Source organism: Stenella coeruleoalba (assembly GCF_951394435.1).
Source record: "Stenella coeruleoalba genome assembly, chromosome: 15".
NCBI lineage: Eukaryota > Metazoa > Chordata > Mammalia > Artiodactyla > Delphinidae > Stenella > Stenella coeruleoalba.
Genome location: NC_137161.1, coordinates 12698822 through 12716732, shown reverse-complemented (window position 1 = coordinate 12716732; position 17911 = coordinate 12698822). Strand labels below are relative to the sequence as shown.

General features: G+C 49.1%; 1 long non-coding RNA gene across 1 annotated transcript; it reads right to left on the bottom strand.

Moving 5' to 3' along the window:
* Window positions 1-248: 248 nt before the first annotated feature.
* On the bottom strand, window positions 249-17174 carry LOC307198942. Its single transcript, XR_013831717.1, has 4 exons — window positions 17031-17174; window positions 13834-13943; window positions 11847-11912; window positions 249-2362 (listed from the first exon to the last, which is right to left on the bottom strand). It is a non-coding gene; the product is annotated as an uncharacterized lncRNA (long non-coding RNA).
* Between the last annotated feature and the right edge of the window lie 737 nt (window positions 17175-17911).

The window sequence follows — 17911 nt, the reverse complement described above, 5'->3', positions numbered from 1 at the left end:
CCCATACCCCCTTTACATCCCCTTATGTCTTTTTGGCCCAGAGTGGGTTATACTAGGGTTGCCAGATTTAGCAAATAAACATACATTCAGTCGTGAATTTAAGTTGTGACATATTTATACTAAAATACTATTCATTGTCAGAAATTCAAATGTAACTGGACACCCTGTATTTTATCTGGCCCTAAGTAAGCACCCAACCATAAACCAATCACTGACAAAGGGAAATAGGATTATCATGCTTAGTTTAGCCTCCAGCCCCCCCCCAACCCCCCCCCATCCCCAATGACCCATCCCTATATCCTTTTCTCAGCCTGAGTACTTCTCTCTCAGTGACCAGATCTGGGTCACATGTCTGTCTCTGAGTCAATTGCTGGGCTAGAGGAGTGGAATAGGCTGATTGGCTCACATATTCCACCCTTCACAAATGTAATATAATGGGAATAAGGGAGAAGCCGTGCCTCCAAACACAGTTGGAGTGCTATCAGCAGCAGAAGGGTGAACTAACCCTGTCTTTTGTTTTGTTTTGTTTTGTTTTGTTTTGCGGTATGCGGGCCTCTCACTGCTGTGGCCTCTCCCGTTGTGGAGCACAGGCTCCAGACGCGCAGGCTCAGCGGCCATGGCTCACGGGCCCAGCCGCTCCGCGGCATGTGGGATCCTCCCAGACCAGGGCACGAACCCGCGTCCCCTGCATCGGCAGGCGGACTCTCAACCACTGCGCCACCAGGGAAGCCCCTAACCCTGTCTTTTATTTTCTATATTCTTGGGCCTTGCTGACCCTGGAGGGACTGCCCCTCCCAGGGATGGCCAATTCCTAGAGACAGTAAACAGCTTGCCTGTGAGTGTACTTTTCAACTACAAACCGACCAATCCAGAGCCCACATCCCAACCGCCTCCTTTTTCAGGCCCTCACACTCCAGGCCGCTGTCCACCTGCCCTAATCACCCTACGGCCAGTATCAGACCACCAGAGACAGACCCTCTGCCCCAGAGCCCCCGAAAACCATTCAAACTAGCCAACCCTAAGCCTGCTTGCCCTGCTTCTTCTACTCCTTTCAACGGAAACCACACAACAAGGCGCTTGCCCACAGTTTCCCCCCCCGCCTCTGCCCCACCAGGCACTTCCCGGCTGGCATGCTTCTCTTGGGAACTGTAAACAAACTACCTCTTCAGTGGCAGTGATCTTCTGTTGGCCTTACCATCCCTCAAATTTTCTGTTAATACACTATACTTTGGAACAGAGGGAAAGGATTTTTTTTCTCATTCCTTAAATATACATGAGCGCCTACTGTATGCCAGGCACTTTTTTAGTGCCTGGGATATAACCATGAACAAAGCCTACACAGTGCTTCTGAGACAGACGTTCTCATGAGGTAAGATCAATAAACACATAAAATACGTATCATGTCAGATAGTGGTAAGTGTCAGCAGGGAGGACAGGGAATGGGCAGGGATGGGAGGGAGGCTACAATTTTAAATAGAGCAGCCAAGGAGGGCCTTACTGAGAAGGTAACATCTGAGGAGAGACCTGAAGGAGGTAAGGGAGTGAGCCACACAGATAACTGGGAGAAGAGCAGTCCAGGCATGGGGAACAGCAAGTGCAAAGGCCCTGAGGTCAGATGGGCTTTTAACTGGCTCACCCTGGCTGTTGGGTGCAGAAAGGGATTTCAAGGGAGAAAAGTGACAGTGGTCGTCTGGACAGGAACCTGCTCTTCCCAGTACCCACTGCCCTGCCTGGTACATAACAGACCATCAATAAATACCTGCAAAATGAAGGAAGACACAGAGGTGGGGCTTACTCACCTCCCTGGAAGGATCCTCGCCTCTGTCACAGGATCTCTGACTGCAGCACATGGCGGGGGGGTCTCCACACACCCCCCTCCCACTACCACAATTTCCTTTCTTCTCGCCTCTCGTGGGAGTTTTCACATCCCACCAGCTCCCTTGCTCTGTCTCTGGCCACTTTTTCCTCTTGTCAAATTCCTCTACCCTCCTCTTGTCAGGTTTGGGAATCCTCAGAGGGAAACATCCATTTGGGTCTTTCCGGCTGGACCTGAGTGAGGTCCCGACCATTTCTCCACAGCTGTGGTGTGTGAGACTGGGGCTCCTTGGTCACCTGGGGACCAGTTCCTCTTTGCAGATTCAGCAGAAAAATCCAGAAGCAAGAGTGATGTTTCTGAACACTCCAGACTAATGAGCTGTTTTCAGAGACGGCTGCCAAGGTGCATGAGAAGATGAAGAGAAAGAGTGGTGTGGCCATGAGCAGGGAATGGGGACCAAGAGGGGTGTCCATCCGCGCTGTAGACGGGATGTCAGATCGGCCGTGCCCTGGACACGCTCTTGGCTCAGCTACTTTAAGTCTTTTACTAAAAGAAAAAAAACATTTTTTTTCATGTCATTTTTCCCTGACATTTTATTTTGAAAAATTTTAAGCGAATTTTACAGTGAACACATTATACCCACCACCTACATTCCACCATGAGCATTTTACTATAATTGCTTTTACTATATCTGTTTGTCTCATATCCTTCCAACAATTTCCTCAGCATCTGGAGAGAACACTGGCCCCAGGCCAGGAGGAGAAGGAGCTGAGGGATTTCCTTAGAAACCAGCCCACTGATGGTTCCATCTGATGGGATAGTTCTCTCTGGTTTCTCTCTAGCCCCTGCTCACAGAGCAGGAAACAAGGTTGATCCCAGAGAAACTCAGCTGGCTGATCATTAATGCCTGGGAGTGCTCTGAGAGGGCCGGCAGCGGGGACAGGGCACCGGGGACAGGGCGCAGCATGACCCTCTCCCTGGCTCCATCCCACCTGGCCCAGGGCGGCAGACATGAATGAGCTGCAGCTCCAGCCCTCCTTCCTGAGAATCACAGAACCTAGGGCTAGAAAGTCTCTTGAAGGACACAGGCCCATTTTTGTATTTGTTTTTGACAAATGAGGAAACAGAGGCACAGGACTCTCAGGAAGATTATGTGCTTCCACACACGCCAGTGTCTACTCATGGTCACGAAGCTGGGCCTTGAGCTCCTGGTGCAAGAAGACTGGTATCAACCTGTACGGCAGGCTGGTAAGTGGATTTAGACCAAGACATGGGAATTGCAGCTGGATTCACAAGGATAATCACCTCTATCCCTTTTCTAATGCAAAACTGTTCTTGCCCCCACGCCTTAAGCAGAATAGATGTTAAGAGCAAATCATGTTTCCAACAAATATCTTTCGAGTACTTCCTTTGCCCGGCAATATTCCAGGGCCTGGGGCTACAGTAGTGAATAAGACAGACACAATCCCGACTCTCAAAGAGTGGAGGAGACAGACAATCACATTAGAAAATGAATACATGCAATAATTTCAAAGAGAAAAAAAATGCTAAGTAGGAAATAAAGGGAGGGAGGAATGTCAGATAGCAAGCGTCAGGGAGGCGGCTGCAGATGGACAATCTGGAAAGATTAAGCAAGGCCATGGTGAGGATCTTATTCTATTTAGTTTTTTTTTTTTAAGATTTTTTTTTGGGGGGTGGGTACTTCCCTGGTGGCACCGTGGTTAAGAATCTGCCTGCCAATGCAGGGGACACGGGTTGTAACCCTGGTCCGGGAAGATCCCACATGCCGCAGAGCAACTAAGGCTGTGTGCCACAACTACTGAGTCTGTGCTCTAGAGCCCGCAAGCCACAACTACTGAGCCCACGTGCTGCAACTGCTGAAGCCCACACGCCTACAGCCCGTGCTCCGCAACTAGAGAAGCCACCGCAATGAGAAGCTCGCGCACTGCAATGAAGAGTAGCCCCTGCTCTCCACAGCTAGAGAAAGCCTGTGCGCAGCAACAAAGACCCAACGCAGCCAAAAATAAAAATAAATTAATTAATTAATTAAAATAAATTTTTTTTAAAAAGATTTTTTTTTGATGTGGACCATTTTTAAAGTCTTTATTGAATTTGTTACAATATGACTTCTGTTTTGCTTTTTTGGCCGCAAGGCATGTGGGATCTTAGCTCCCAAACCAGGGATCAAACCTGCACCCCCTTGCATTGGAAGTCAAAGTCTTAACCACTGGACCGCCAGGGAAGTCCCTAGATATTTATTTTTTATTTATTTAGGCTTTCATTCATTTAGATTTTATTCTAAATGGTTGAAAATGGGGGAAGGGGCTTCAAAGGGGGAGGGACGTGAGCTGACATAGGTTCCAGCAGGGTCCTTGTGAAGAACAGACTATGGGGACAAGGGTGGAAGCAGGGATCCTACATAAGAAACCGGTGTCTTTGTCAGGCCAGAACTAATGAAGTCTGGACCAGGATGTGCAGTGCAGGCGGTGAGAAGCATCATTGTACAGACTCCATCTGTATTTGGGGGACTGGAGATAGGAACTGAGGCAAAGAGAAGAACAAAGACAACACCCATCCTTTAACCTGAACCACCAGGTTGCTGACTGAGCACCAGCTCTTCTCTCTTGGAAGCAATAAACATTTACTGGAGGATCTGTGGTTCCAATAGGCTTAATATCAGGCTCTGATTGTAATATGGCATCAGTGACTCTGGATGAAAACCAACAGAATGTCTTGGCTTAAGGAAGTGTAATGGGGACAGAGGGGAGAGCTGAGCAAAGAAAACCAGGAAAGCCTTAAAACATATTGATATTTTTTCTCTCCTTTATAAAAATGGAGACCCTGGGGCAGGGTGAGGCTAAGAAACTTGTTCTAGGTCACACAGCCGGTAAGTAGTAAAGCTAAGATTTGAAGATTTGAACCCAGAGCCCATGCTCTTAACCACTGCACTATTTAACCAGTGTCCTGGTAGAGGATACTGAGTTGTTCCAATTTGAAAGGCTGTTTTTCACTGTTACCAATAATATTGCTAGGAATGTCTCTACGCTAGTTTCTTTGCACCCTTGAACAAGCATTTCTGAAGATGAGTTCCAGAGAGCAGATGAGGTGGTCTTAGGGTCCCTCACATTCTGTGGCATCTCTTGACCCCCATCCTGGTGACTCTCCATGCTTAGATCAGTGCCTGAAAGTCTTTCCTTCTACAAAGGAGCCGGGACTTCTCCCCAGTGGTTGAACTGGCCCCGGAAGGTGGCTGAGTAACTTACAGAAGGTGGGGAATGGGGGGATGAGCCTTCTGAACCCCCAAATACAGCCAGATCAATGCTGCCCACCCCCAAAGCCCAGCACACTATCTCATTGTCGGCTACAGCCAAGGCGCAAAGGGGCTCCTGAAAAATGTATCATTTCTTTTCTGTTCATCCATGTGGTGCCTCTGACATTTCTCTGGGCTGGAGATTTCTTGGCTGAGATAATCCCGGGCTCCCTTCCAGTCCCAGGGCGGAGAACAGCCGTCCATCCTAATTAGGGTCTGGTTGAGAGGACTGCTTCCAAGACACAGCAGCAAGAAGAAGGACTTGTCCTGTTTCCTTTTCGCGAGGTGGCGGTCTGGGGATTGTAAACCATGAACGTCTTTGCCCTTCCCTCCATGGAGCGGTCATGCCTCCCTGAATCGTCACTTGGAAGTATCGAAAGCTCAGAGGATCCAGTCTGTGAGCTTATTGGCCAATCAGAGGCCTAACTGTTACCACATTTTCAAATCGATTACAAAAATCCTTCTGTTTGGGTGACACTTGGAGACCTTAGGCTTCTGTCACCAGGAGGTTAAGAAAAGAAGGAAAGCGTGGATGCTGAGACCTTTGGTCAAGGAGGCGTGGCAGCCATGGACACTGTCCAAGTGTTACTGGCTTAATTCAATCCAAACTGTGGTGAGCCTCTCTGGGTACAGGGCTTTCCCAGGCCCTGGGGGACACCCAGGTAAGTATGACCTTTACCTTGAGGAGCGAATTATCCAGCTCAGGGTCCTACCAGCACCAGCCATCCATCTACGGCCTCTTGATTCTGCAGCATTCCAGTGACATGTGAGAACAAAAGGATGCTTGCTGACATGCAGTGCGCTGTGCCCCTTTTCCTGGGGAGCCCACGAGCCTGGCCTGCAAGGGCAGGGGAGCTTCTGTGACTCAGCGAAGCAGGAGTCTCTCGGGAGAGCAGGACAGCACTGCTCGGTTCTCATCTGGACTTTGCCCTGGGCAATTTTACAACCTCGGCCAAGACATTTTCCCACTTGGGTCTCAGCCTCTCTGACCCTATAGTTAAAAGTGTGGATCACAGCATCACCAAGGCCCGTCTCCCCCTCTATAACAGCCTGGGGTTCAGTATCTGAGAGATAACAGTGTGAAACGTCAGTCTCGTCACGAAAAGCCTTGCCCAGGTCAGAAAAAGAGCGAATGTATCCTGAGGACGCACCGCTTTTCACAGCACAGGTGAGGGAGGTCCACCTGTGCAGGCAGGTAAGTCCTGGACTCTGAGAACACACTCCAAAGTCTGAGCCCACAGTTAACAAAGGTCATTTCCAGAGCGAGGAATCCAGGTGCATTCCTGGATCTGGGTGTGCTTTTCCCAGGACTGCCTCCACTCCAGGGAAGGTGAACCACAACAAGAGCCATCGTTTACTCCCTGGGGACAGGAGTAAGGACAGAGAGAGAACATAACTTCCTGTGTGCATACCCACATGACTTGATCAAGGATCACTACGCCTGGCATCTCACAGGTTCACATGTCCTCAAGCAGGTGGTGAGGATGCAGAGGGATGCCTCATACATAGTTGGGGCACTTCAGCCGCTTAGAGAGAAGAGGCTTTCTGGGCCTGGCTCACTCTACTTGAAGAGCCTCTTCTGGAGAATCCGACACATCACCATTTGAATTCTTCTCCCTTTGCCTCCTCATCACTCTGAATTTTCTCAGTTAGAAGGGACAGAAATTCAACTCAAGCAAGACCGAGCAAACAAAAAAAAAAGTTTGTCTCATGAAAATTAAAAGTTCAAATATAGCTTGCTTCAGGTATGGCTGGATCCAGGAGCTCCAGCTGTATCTCCTGAGTCCTCATCTCTCTGATCTCAGCTTTCCCCCTTCATGGCTTCACGCTCAGGCCAGCTCTCCATGTGGTGGCACCTGTACAGCAAGCCATACCATAGGGATGATGGTTACTCGTTCCCATTATGGCAGGAAAAGCCCCCAAATGGAGTCTGATTTGGCCTGGCTTGGTCCCCTGGTGAACTCTGAATGAATCAGGGAGATGGAACCCAGATCTGGCCTGTGGACTGTGTGGTTTAGTATTCACCTGCAGAGAGAGGTGGGTTCTTGCTCCAGGGTCTCCACTAGACATTCCAGACTATGCCATTTATAGTGTCCTTTCCTCAGGTGTGAGATGATGGTGGGGTGGAGGGAGGGAATGGAGAATTCCCAGACATCTTGGTTCTTATCCAGACTTGGTTGTTTCTAGACAGTTCTCTTCTTTCCTTACTTTGCCAAGTGATCTTAATTACATGAATAATATCCTTGTAATTTTTAAAATTCAAAAGTAGCACCTCCCTCCCCACCCACTTCTCAACTTGTCACCCCAGGCCACTATCATTTTCAATGTGACATGTATCCTCTAAAAGTATACAGAAATACACACACACAAAGAAAAATAAAGAGAGGGAGACAGAGAGTAACAGGGTGATCTCTTAGATAATGGGACCATTAGATAATGGGAGAGCCTCTCTGAGGAGCTTACATCTGCAGAGAATGAAATAAGAGAACGAGCTATACAAATATCTGAGGGAAGAGAAGTCCTGGCAGAGAGATGAACATGTGCAAAGGCCCTGAGGCAGGAGCATTTTCAATGTGTTTGAAGAACAGCAAGGAGGCCAGCGGGGCTGGAGCTGAGTGAGTGAGGCAGGGGAGTGATAGGAGTTGGGGTTGAAGAGAGAATGGGTGGTCAGATCACATAGAGCCTTGTAGGCCGTGGTGAAGACTCTGGCCTCTATTCTAAGCAAGAGTGGAAGTCAATGCAGGATTTTTTCACGATAAAATATGATTATCTGACTTAATGTATTAAAAGGACCACTGGCTGTCAAGTGGAACACACAGGGTGAAGGCGTAGGGTGGATGCCAGAAGACCAATTAGGAGACTCGTAACAGTCCAGGCAAGAGATGACAGCTGTTCGCACAGATTTAAGTCAAGACCCTGGGTCTACCGACTCCAGCTTCATTATTCTCACTCCCAACCTCCCTCCCTTGACTTACCCAAAAAGTTCCTGCCATCACATAAACTATTTATCTATATATTAAAGACATCATCACATTAGTTCTCTATCACTCACAGTCCTCCTGGGTCCCCCAAGTCCAGAATTGGTCTGGAGGTAGCCTTGTGTGTATCAGCTGCCTGGGCGAAGCAGGTCTCTTGGACAGAAGTCTCTGGACTGGCAAATTAGGTCTTAATCATCATAATGTCTAGCAAATGCCAAATCTCAGTAAACAGTGGTTGTTTGGACCCAGTCCTTGGGAATACTGAGTTAATTCAGCATTTCCAAAAGTAGGTGCCCTGTGGTGACACTGGAGTACACAAGGTAATTTTACATGCCATGTCCATAAACATTATGTATTTTTAAGGAATGCATTTATTTCAATGTATATTAGGAAAAAATAGAAAACATGGACATGAGCTCCATGATTTCACAGCCATAACTGCATGGGCTGAGGTTTAATTTAAAAGAAGTCAATTTAAAGAAGAATATTAAATAGTAGTACAGACAGTGCACTGAGATGGCCCAGAACAACAATCTTGCCGTGGAGTGCGAACGGGCGCCGCTCAGGAGCCGCTGAGCTGCTGGCAGCCTGGTGTCTGGGCACTGGAGTTCGAGTCACATCCCCATCCCATTAAAGTCCCAGAGAGAGGTGTCAGGGTGACCTCACCCCAGCCCAGTGAAGTAAGAAGGTTTGGTCATGGAAAGAAATTGGGTCTGTTTTTCTCCACACATCCCCAAGCTAACACTGGAGAAAACAATTTAGTTGGCTGGCCTGGCTTCACTTAAAATATTTCAAACTGTCTTCTTCTGCCCTTCATGGCGATGTCTTCCAGGTGCTTACCTCCCTTCTGGGCTGTCTGTCTGAGGCAGGGAGGGGCTGCAGAAAGGGTTTAGATCATATGTTTTTGTGTAAAAGGCTGGTTTATAAAGCCTCTTCATTAACAGCTGTTTTAATGAAGCAGGTCCCCGAGGGGAGGCTTAACACAGTGTCACTTATGCATAGATGCTGCTGTCGTTTAAAAGGACTGCTAAAATTGTACTTTAACAGCGCGTTGACATCAATCTTCCATTGGCCTATTTGGACAGGGATGAGTGCATCTAACAAGTAAGTGTGCAGAGCAGCTTACGGGCAAAAGTACCCAACAGCTAATTGCCTCTGAAATGAGCAGGATGGAAACATAAGCGCCCAAGACCCTGGTTGTACGTCTGGTAAAAATAAGAAACGGTTCTGCAGGCTGCTTGCTTTTTGCCAACACGGCATTCGGAGCTGCTGACTGGAGCAGGTGACTTATTCACCAGGTGGCGGCTTCCCCTGCGCTCGGGAGACAGGTCTAACAGGTGGATGGGCAGCCAGCTTTTGCTCTTTTTGCTTCTGCGGTAGTCTCTGGAGACCCACAGAGGACGAGTTCTCCGCACAAACTACTTCATCATTACTTGTGAACAGCAGGCAAAAGGTTGATTCTGCCTGAGGTGCCCCGGATTCTGCATTCAACAAATATTCATTGAGCACCTACTATGTGCCAAGCACTGGACTTGACCGGGTCACTAAAGGCTTTTAGTGGAGAGACAGATAACATGGACTGCAATCCCCCCTGGCTGCAGGGTGGTCCCTGGGAGATAGAGGGATAGAGTGGACATGATAAGGCGGGTCCGGTGGTTGCCATGACTCCTGCCCCCTCCAATAAGTAGCTAACATTTAGCTCACTTTTACGGAGCCCTGTCCCCCACGGTAGGTGAGGCATGGCTCTAAGTCATCTATATGAATCACTTTATTTAACCCTCACAACCCAAGAGGTGCACAGCATTACTAACTGCATTTTATAGGCAAGGGAACTGAGGCACATAGAGATTAAGTAATTTAATCTAGTGAGTAAATAGCACGGTCAGAATTTGAACCATAGTTCATTGAATTTCACAGTCTATTTTAATCACTCTGCCATCTTGCCTCTTCTCCAAGGAAATGCAATGGCTAAAAAAACAGATGCTGAGCGCTGAAATTCAATAATCAGGACCCTGGCAGGATTTCGCCAGTCCTGTATGGCGGAAAAGAGACAGGAGCCGGCTGCTAAGCAACCCACTTGTTGTCAATGAGCAACTCCTGGGAGCTGGGTCAATGTTATCATGTGATCAAGATCTGACCAACCAGAGCACCCCGTTCTCCAGACTCTGGCGACTGGCTCTGGATGTGACCCAAGTTGCTCCAGATACAGTTAGCCTGGGACTTTTCAGTGATGTTGGGAAAGAGGTGCTCTCCATCTTCTGGGGTAGCTAAGCTAGGAGGATATCAGCCCAGAGCTGCTGGGGATCATCCCTGATGCTTCCAGGGGAAGGCCTGCCTTAGCATAAAGCCACTATGGAGATAAAAAGAGTCCAGACGACACTGTCAGTATCGGGATTAAGCTGAGCTTTATATAACCCAATAAATTCCCTTTGTGCTTAAGCCATTTTAAGTTGGTTTTTCCATCACCTGTAACCAAAAGTGTCATGACAGATATTGTAGGGAAAACATTAGTGCTCCCATTGGACAGGTGATAAAACTAAGGCTGCAAGCAGAAGACAAGAAAAGGGAAGGAACTGATGGTTATTATCTGCTACTTTCAATCCACTCTCTCGTTGCTTTATTTAATGTTATTAAGCTGGGCTGCAGACCCCAGTGTGACACTAACTCACAGTGCGGTATTGCAAGTCACATCCTCCAAGCCTCAGTTCTTCGTCTATGCAATAACTGAGCTGGGTTCTATCAGTGTGTTCCCAAGGATGTTCCTTGTGGTGTCAGTACCATGTAAAGCTCTGCTATAGAAAGGTTCCAAGGTCAATGGGTCAGGGCAACGCTGCGCCCCCAGCTTCCTCTTTAGAATGTCAGCATGTTAAAGGCTCTGAAGAGCCCTGCAGCCAAGACACACGCATGGTTAACGCAGCATTTCCAAAATGTATGAGTTTGGTTCTGAATTCATCATGGATGTTAAAAACATGAATAGAAAGAAAGAGAAAAAAGATATCCAATACGTAATATCCTATTGTCTTGACACGTCAAAAACTGTCATAAGGATTGAAATTTTTGATTCACTTTGGAAAAGCTCATTTCAATTCTCTCAAAGGCTGAATAAGTGGGAAGTCATTAAGCTGCAGCATGTGAGCCACAGGTTAGACAAAGAGAAAAACTGTCCTATAGAGCAAGTTGTCGACCTAGACATGGAGTAGTAAGCCCTGGATGGGGAGATGTCCATCTGTGATAGTCCAAGGACTAGGTGACCTCCCCTTGAAACAGAAGGCACAAAACAAACTTAGAGGGGCTTCCCTGGTGGCGCAGTGGTTGAGAGTCTGCCTGCCGATGCAGGGGACACGGGTTCGTGCCCCGGTCCGGGAGGATCCCACATGCTGCGGAGCGGCTGGGCCCATGAGCCATGGCCGCTGAGCCTGCGCGTCCGGAGCGTGTGCTCCGCAACGGGAGAGGCCACAGCAGTGAGAGGCCCGCGTACCGCAAAAAAAAAAAAAAAACTTAGAAAATTCTTCTTCTGACAACATAGTGCAGAGCACAGAGGGGCGACCTACAGAAGCTCATATCATGGGGACGCCCCCCATTTCTGTCCATTCCAGTTATCTGAGGTTTCTCAGATAATCCTGAGGGATTAACCCCAGCTGGGCTGGGGGTGGAGGGGGCAATACTCCCAGGGGCAAACTTTCCTGTGACCCTTGCTCTGTCTCCACCGTGTATGAAGTTGAGCTCTCCTCTGCTGGCTTACCTGTGCCTGCGTCTCCAGACAGACCTCATAGCAGCGGCTGCAACAGTCTCTGTCCCAGGCTGGGTCCTAGCAGGAAACAGAAGGCAAATCTCAAGACGGAGACTGAGCAGGGTGAGGGAGGCAGTGTTGACAAGGTGACTGCAGGTTAAGGGAACCAAGAAGGGATGGTGAGGGCCCTGAGGATTAGCACCAGAGGGAAACTATACCTCCCCAGGCCTGAAGGCAGAAGCTGATCTAGAGCCTAGGGAGGGCTGTGGTTGCAGGAGAGGGGAGCCTGACATGAGCAAAGGAAGGAAGAGAAACTCAGCCTTTGCCAACCTCTGCACTGCAAGTCCTTTCCCAGATATACTGGGGGGAGGGGGCAGAAGTTTTTAATTTTTATGAAGTCCAATTTATCTTTATTTGCAATTGTTATTACTATGTATGTCCTGTCTAAGAAATATTTGCTTTCCTCAATATCTCCAAGATTTCCACCTCTGTTTTCTTCTAAAGTTTTAGCTCTTATGTTTAAGTCTATGATCCATTTGAAGTTAATTTTTATATGGTATGAGTTAGTGGTTGAAGTTCATTTTTCCCCATATAAATATTCATTTATTTCTGAACCATCTGTCAAAAAGACTTTCTTTTCCACACTGAATTACCTGGGCACCCCTGTTGAACACCAATTGAATATATATGAGCGGTGTATTTGTGGAGTGTCTCTTCTGTTCCACTGATCTCTACATCTTTCCTTACACCAATACCACTCTATCTTGATTACTGTAGCTTTATAGTAAGTCTTGAAATCAGATAGTGTAAGTCCCCGAACTTAGTTATATTCAATTTTTTATTTTTTTTATTTTTTTACTATGCCAGGTCCTTTGTGTTTTCATTTAAACCTTATAACCAGCTCATCAATTTCTCAAAATGCCTCCTGGAATTTCAGTTGGTATTCCATTAAATCTATAAATCAGTTTGGGGAGCATTGCCATCTTAATGATAATATTCAGTCTGCCAATCCAGGAACTAGGTATATCCTTCCATTTATTTCAGTGTTTAATTTGTTTGTAGTTTTTAGAACACAGGTCTTGTGTATATTTGGTTAAATATATCCCAAGGTATTTTAACATTTTCTGATGCTCTTGCAAATGGCATTTTAAAATTTCATTTCCCAACTGTTCATTGCTAGCATATAGAATTTAAATTGATTTTTTCTATTGATCTTCTACCCTGTGATCTTTCTAAATTCGCTTATTACTTCTTGTCAGTTATTTTGCTGACTCTTTAGGACAAATGTCTCTGGTATCCAGCCTTGGTCCCCTCCTTGGAAGTAACCTCTGTGATCTGTTAAATGCATCTTTCTAGATCATTTTTCATACATTTTTCCCATATAAATACGGGCCCACAAAAAGGACATAATATTTTATCTTATTTCATGCAAATGGTATCAAACTGTGTTATTCTTCAACTTGTTTCACTCTTCAACTCGCTTTCACTCAACACCATGTCTTTTTTTTTTCAATTTTTAAAATTTTTGTTTTAACATCCTTATTGGAGTATAATTGCTTTACAATGTTGTGTTAGTTTCTGCTGTATAACAAAGTGAATCAGCTATATGGATACATATATCCCCATATCCCCTCCCTCTTGCATCTCCCTCCCACCCTCCCTATCCCACCCCTCTAGGTGGTCACAAAGCACTGAGCTGATCTCCCTGTGCTATGCGGCTGCTTCCCACTAGCTACCTATTTTACATCTGAACACCATGTCTTGAAGATGTTTCCATGACAGTAATAAAGATCTAAAAATTCTGTTCAATCTCTGTATTCTTTAGTTTGGAGAAAGTCACATTGACTTAGCTGTTCCTCTGCTGAGGGACATTTAGGTCAACTGCAATTTTTGCTGCAATGAGCAGCCTCAGACACAGCTCCATGTCCATGTGGGTGAAATTTTCCCAAGGACAAGCTATGACTGAGGGCGGACTAGCTAGGTCATGGGATACACACACCTGACGTTTTCAGAGATGAAGATCTCCCTCTGCCTGGGGCTCCTGGTGAGACTCAGACCTGCAGGGCATCATGTTGAGTCCAAGAGGGAGGGGATGAAGAATCGGCCCTGCTGGGGAGAGGAGGGATGTGGTGTGCATGGGGAGTATGGTGCTCGTGAGCACACGTGTGCATGGGGGACACAGATTACGGTATGCATGGAGGTGCACGTACGTATGGTGTGCATGCGAACACATGTATGGTGCACATGGTGTGTGTGTGTGCTGATTTGCAGGAGTCACGTGCAAGCTTGCAGCCTGGGCTTGCTATGTTTGTGCACATATGAACATGCATCTCCATGTGTGTGCTGCCAAGGCTGGTACTGGTTCAGGTGTGGTAAGTGCAGGTGCATGCAGGTAGGTGCTTGCAGGGGGCGCAAGTGCGGAAGTGAACGTGTGGACCTGTACATGGGACTGTGATTATGACTGATGTCTGTAAAGTGCCCACTGTTTGCCAGACATTCTTCGAAGTACTTTCCATGTATTGACTCACGTGATCCTCACAACAGCTTTATCTGAGACAGGTTCTTAGTTTTAAGAAACCGAGGCACAGAGGGGTTAAATCGCTGAGCCAAGTCACACAGTTTGGTGCTGGGATCTGGACCCGATAGCCTGGCCCCAGAATCAGTGATTCGACTCCTTACATGTGAGGGTGTATGGACACAGTAGGGCGCTATGCATACAACTGTTACAGGCAGTGTGTCCACATGTGTGTATGAGACGGCGGGAAAACGCTTTGTGTGTGTGTGCACACATGCATGGCTCCATGGATGTGTGCGTACACGGGAGTATACGTGTGTGCAAACACATGCATGTACTGTAGACAGCTTGGTACAAGGGTGGGTATGTGCTCACACGTGTGTATCCACAGCGTCCCTGTGGGTGTGTGCTCAGGCAGGCACGCTCATTTGGGAACAAGGTGTGGATTTGCGCCCAGGCGTGATGGAGGGATCTCAGGGCCCTGGCGGAGCTCTGAGGGAAGCCGACATCCTCCCTTCCCTCCCCCCTCCCCCCCTCCCCACACTCCTTGCCCTGCAGCTTCTCCCCCTCTTCCCACTGTGTCCCTGCGGGTCCTCTCAGCTGGGGAGGAGAAAGGCAGCCTGACGATGAGTCTGCATTAGATGCTGCTCATTTGTGTTCTCCAAGCTGGGGCAGAGCACTGGTGGGGTGCCAGCAGCCCCTGGGGAGGAGGGCGGGCTTCCTGGGGTTGCTCATATGCCACAGGTTGCATTTCGGGGTGTGCACAGGAGGCTTGCCCTCATGAGACAAGGGGTGCGGCTCTGGAGAGAGGCCTCCACCCAAGACCCCGTGCCTCCTGGGAACTTCACAGGTGTCATGGATGGAAAAGAATGAGGACGCCACTCCCCCAGGCACCACTGCCTGTGAAATCCTGAGCTGCAAACCCTCCTCTGGATGTTGGAGCATCTTGACCTTGGCTGAGGCCTGTCCCACCTCTCAGACTCACTCTCCTGCTCGGAGATAAGGAACCTCAGTGACATCCATGATTTCTGTGTCTATGTGTCCATCCCTGTCCACCTTTGATTCCCCTCTGTGGACCAGGCCTCCCTCACACTGAGCCACTGTGTGAACTGGGCAGGGCTGACCCCAAACCCCAACACTGGGGTGGGCGTGTGACCTAGGAATAGCCAAGCAGACCCATCCAGCCTCTTGGACACTCAGATTGGCTGTGGGATGGACGTGTGACCCAAAATGGGCCAATGAGGGCCTGCCCTGGGGCTTTTGCTGGATCTGGTGGGAAGAGACTCTCTGTGCGATGGGGCTGCTGGGCTGGTGGGACGGAAGATGGGAGCTGCTGACGGTCACCTTGGTCACTCCATGGAGACAACCTGCTTGAGAGTGAAGCCAACCCAGAGGAAAGCAGAGCCCAGACACGGAGAGAGACTGAGTCATGACTGAATTGTTGGAGTCCCTGAATCCAGCTGGGTCAGAAGCCCAATACACCTGACTTTACCTGAGACAGTAAATTTTCTTTTTTCATTTAAGCCCATTTGGATCGAGTTCTGCCACTGGCAACCAGAAGAATCCCAACTACTAGAACCCAGAGTTTGCTCTGGGGACATCTAAGTGGTGGGTCCAAGCAGACCCTCAGAAGGGGGCACTTCAGGAAGGCTGTGTCCTGGGTGTCTGGGACCAGGCATGAGGATGGGGCAGTGCTGAGTTCTCTCCCCCACCCCAGCATGGCCCCCATGGTCCCCTGAGCACCCAGCTCACAGCCCTCTTTCCATGGACCACACAGTTGACTCTGCCAGGCCCAGTCAGGTGCCTCTGGACAAAGAGAGTCAGAGGAGGCTTCCTGGAGAGCAGAATCTGAGTGGGATGAGGGAGGAGAGGTACACGGGACACGTGCTCACTTGAAAAACGGATGGCTGCCCCATCTGACGCTGCCACCGTCCTCTGTCCTGCTTTCTTTTCTCCACAGCTCTGTGGTCATGATTACATGTAATCAATAAATAAAGCATGTAATTACCACATGATTACATGTAACTAATAAATACGTGTAACTAGTAAATTACATGACCAGCTCTGCAGTCATGATTACACGTTTTGTCTCTTCCCCCAAACGAGGCTGGAAGTTCCATGAGGGTAGGGATCTCGGTCCACGGTCTTCACTGCACAGCCCTGCCACATAGTGGGAGCTTTATAGAAATATGTTCACAGGAGGAATGAACTCTCCCTTCTGGGCACAGCACCCCAACTGTCCTTTGGGGAATCTCTGTCCTGCACTCTTGGCTCACGAGCTATGAGGGAGGGAGCCCCACACCCACTGCATGCGGGTCCATGACCCAGGCCTGGCAATTGGCATATCCAGGACCGCTGGCTACACCTGGGCAGGTGGTACCCGCACAAGGGGCTGAAATCCCGCCCCCCCCCCCCCCCCCACCAAGCCGGTGTCCTGGCACAGGGCTGCTTCTCCCAGGAGAAAAGGGCACATTTCCTGACACCAAGGCACCTCAAGGGGTAGCCCTGGCCATGAGGTAATCCTACCACCTTGACCCCAGTGTTTGGGTCAGAGATGGGCATGTGACCTGGTTGCTCCAATCAGATGAATCCTGAGAACTCCGCAGGTGCCACTGTTACTGGCAGAGTCCATTAAAAATTCCTGCGAAATAAAACTCTGTAGCAACAAAATAAAATCTAACCTTTTTCTTTTCCTATGTGCTTCGTCTGGTTTTGCTTGTTTACAGGGTGCTGCATGCAGAGGGCTCGCGCCCGGCCCTTCAGACCAGAGCTGCTGTGGGAAACGTCTGTGCAGGAACCTCAGCCCCGGACGGCGCACAGAAGCGCTGCCCGTGACACGCAGTCCAAGATGGCGGCGGGAGGCCGTGTGCAGACGCGCTCTGCAGAGCCCTGCGATCTGGAGCGTGAACGACACAGCTGCGCCTGCGCCCGCCCTGGGAAACTCTGCCCCTCCCCGCTCCACTGAGGAAACCCTATAGGCAGGCCCGCCCACGGCTTATGGGAGGTTGCGGGAGAGCGTGTGCTCTGGAGCGGGAGCTGGCACCTCTCCGTTCTTGGATCAAAGAATAGAGCTTTCGGGCTTCCCTGGTGGCGCAGTGGTTGAGAGTCCGCCTGCCGATGCAGGGGACGCGGGTTCGTGCCCGGTCCGGGAAGATCCCACATGCCGCGGAGCGGCTGGGCCCGTGAGCCATGGCCGCTGAGCCTGCGCGTCCGGAGCCTGTGCTCCGCAACGGGAGAGGCCACAGCAGTGAGAGGCCCGCGTACCGCACACACACACACAAAGAATAAAGCTTTCCTTTGCTTCTGAACTGAACTCTGTCTCCTTCTGTCGGCTCAAACAACACGGGGCAGGAGGACCCTTGTTCGGAATGGACCCAGGAGGGTGGAAGGAAGAGAACATCTTCCTTCTAGGGTTGCTGCACTGGTGGGGGCTTCTTCACCCAGCGAGGGAAGAGGAAGGGCGAAACTGACTAGAGCCCTTGGATCCAGCGCTACCTGAGGCCAGAACTATCCTCGGGCCTTTTCAGTTCTATGAGCCCAATCACCGATTCCCTTTTTGCTC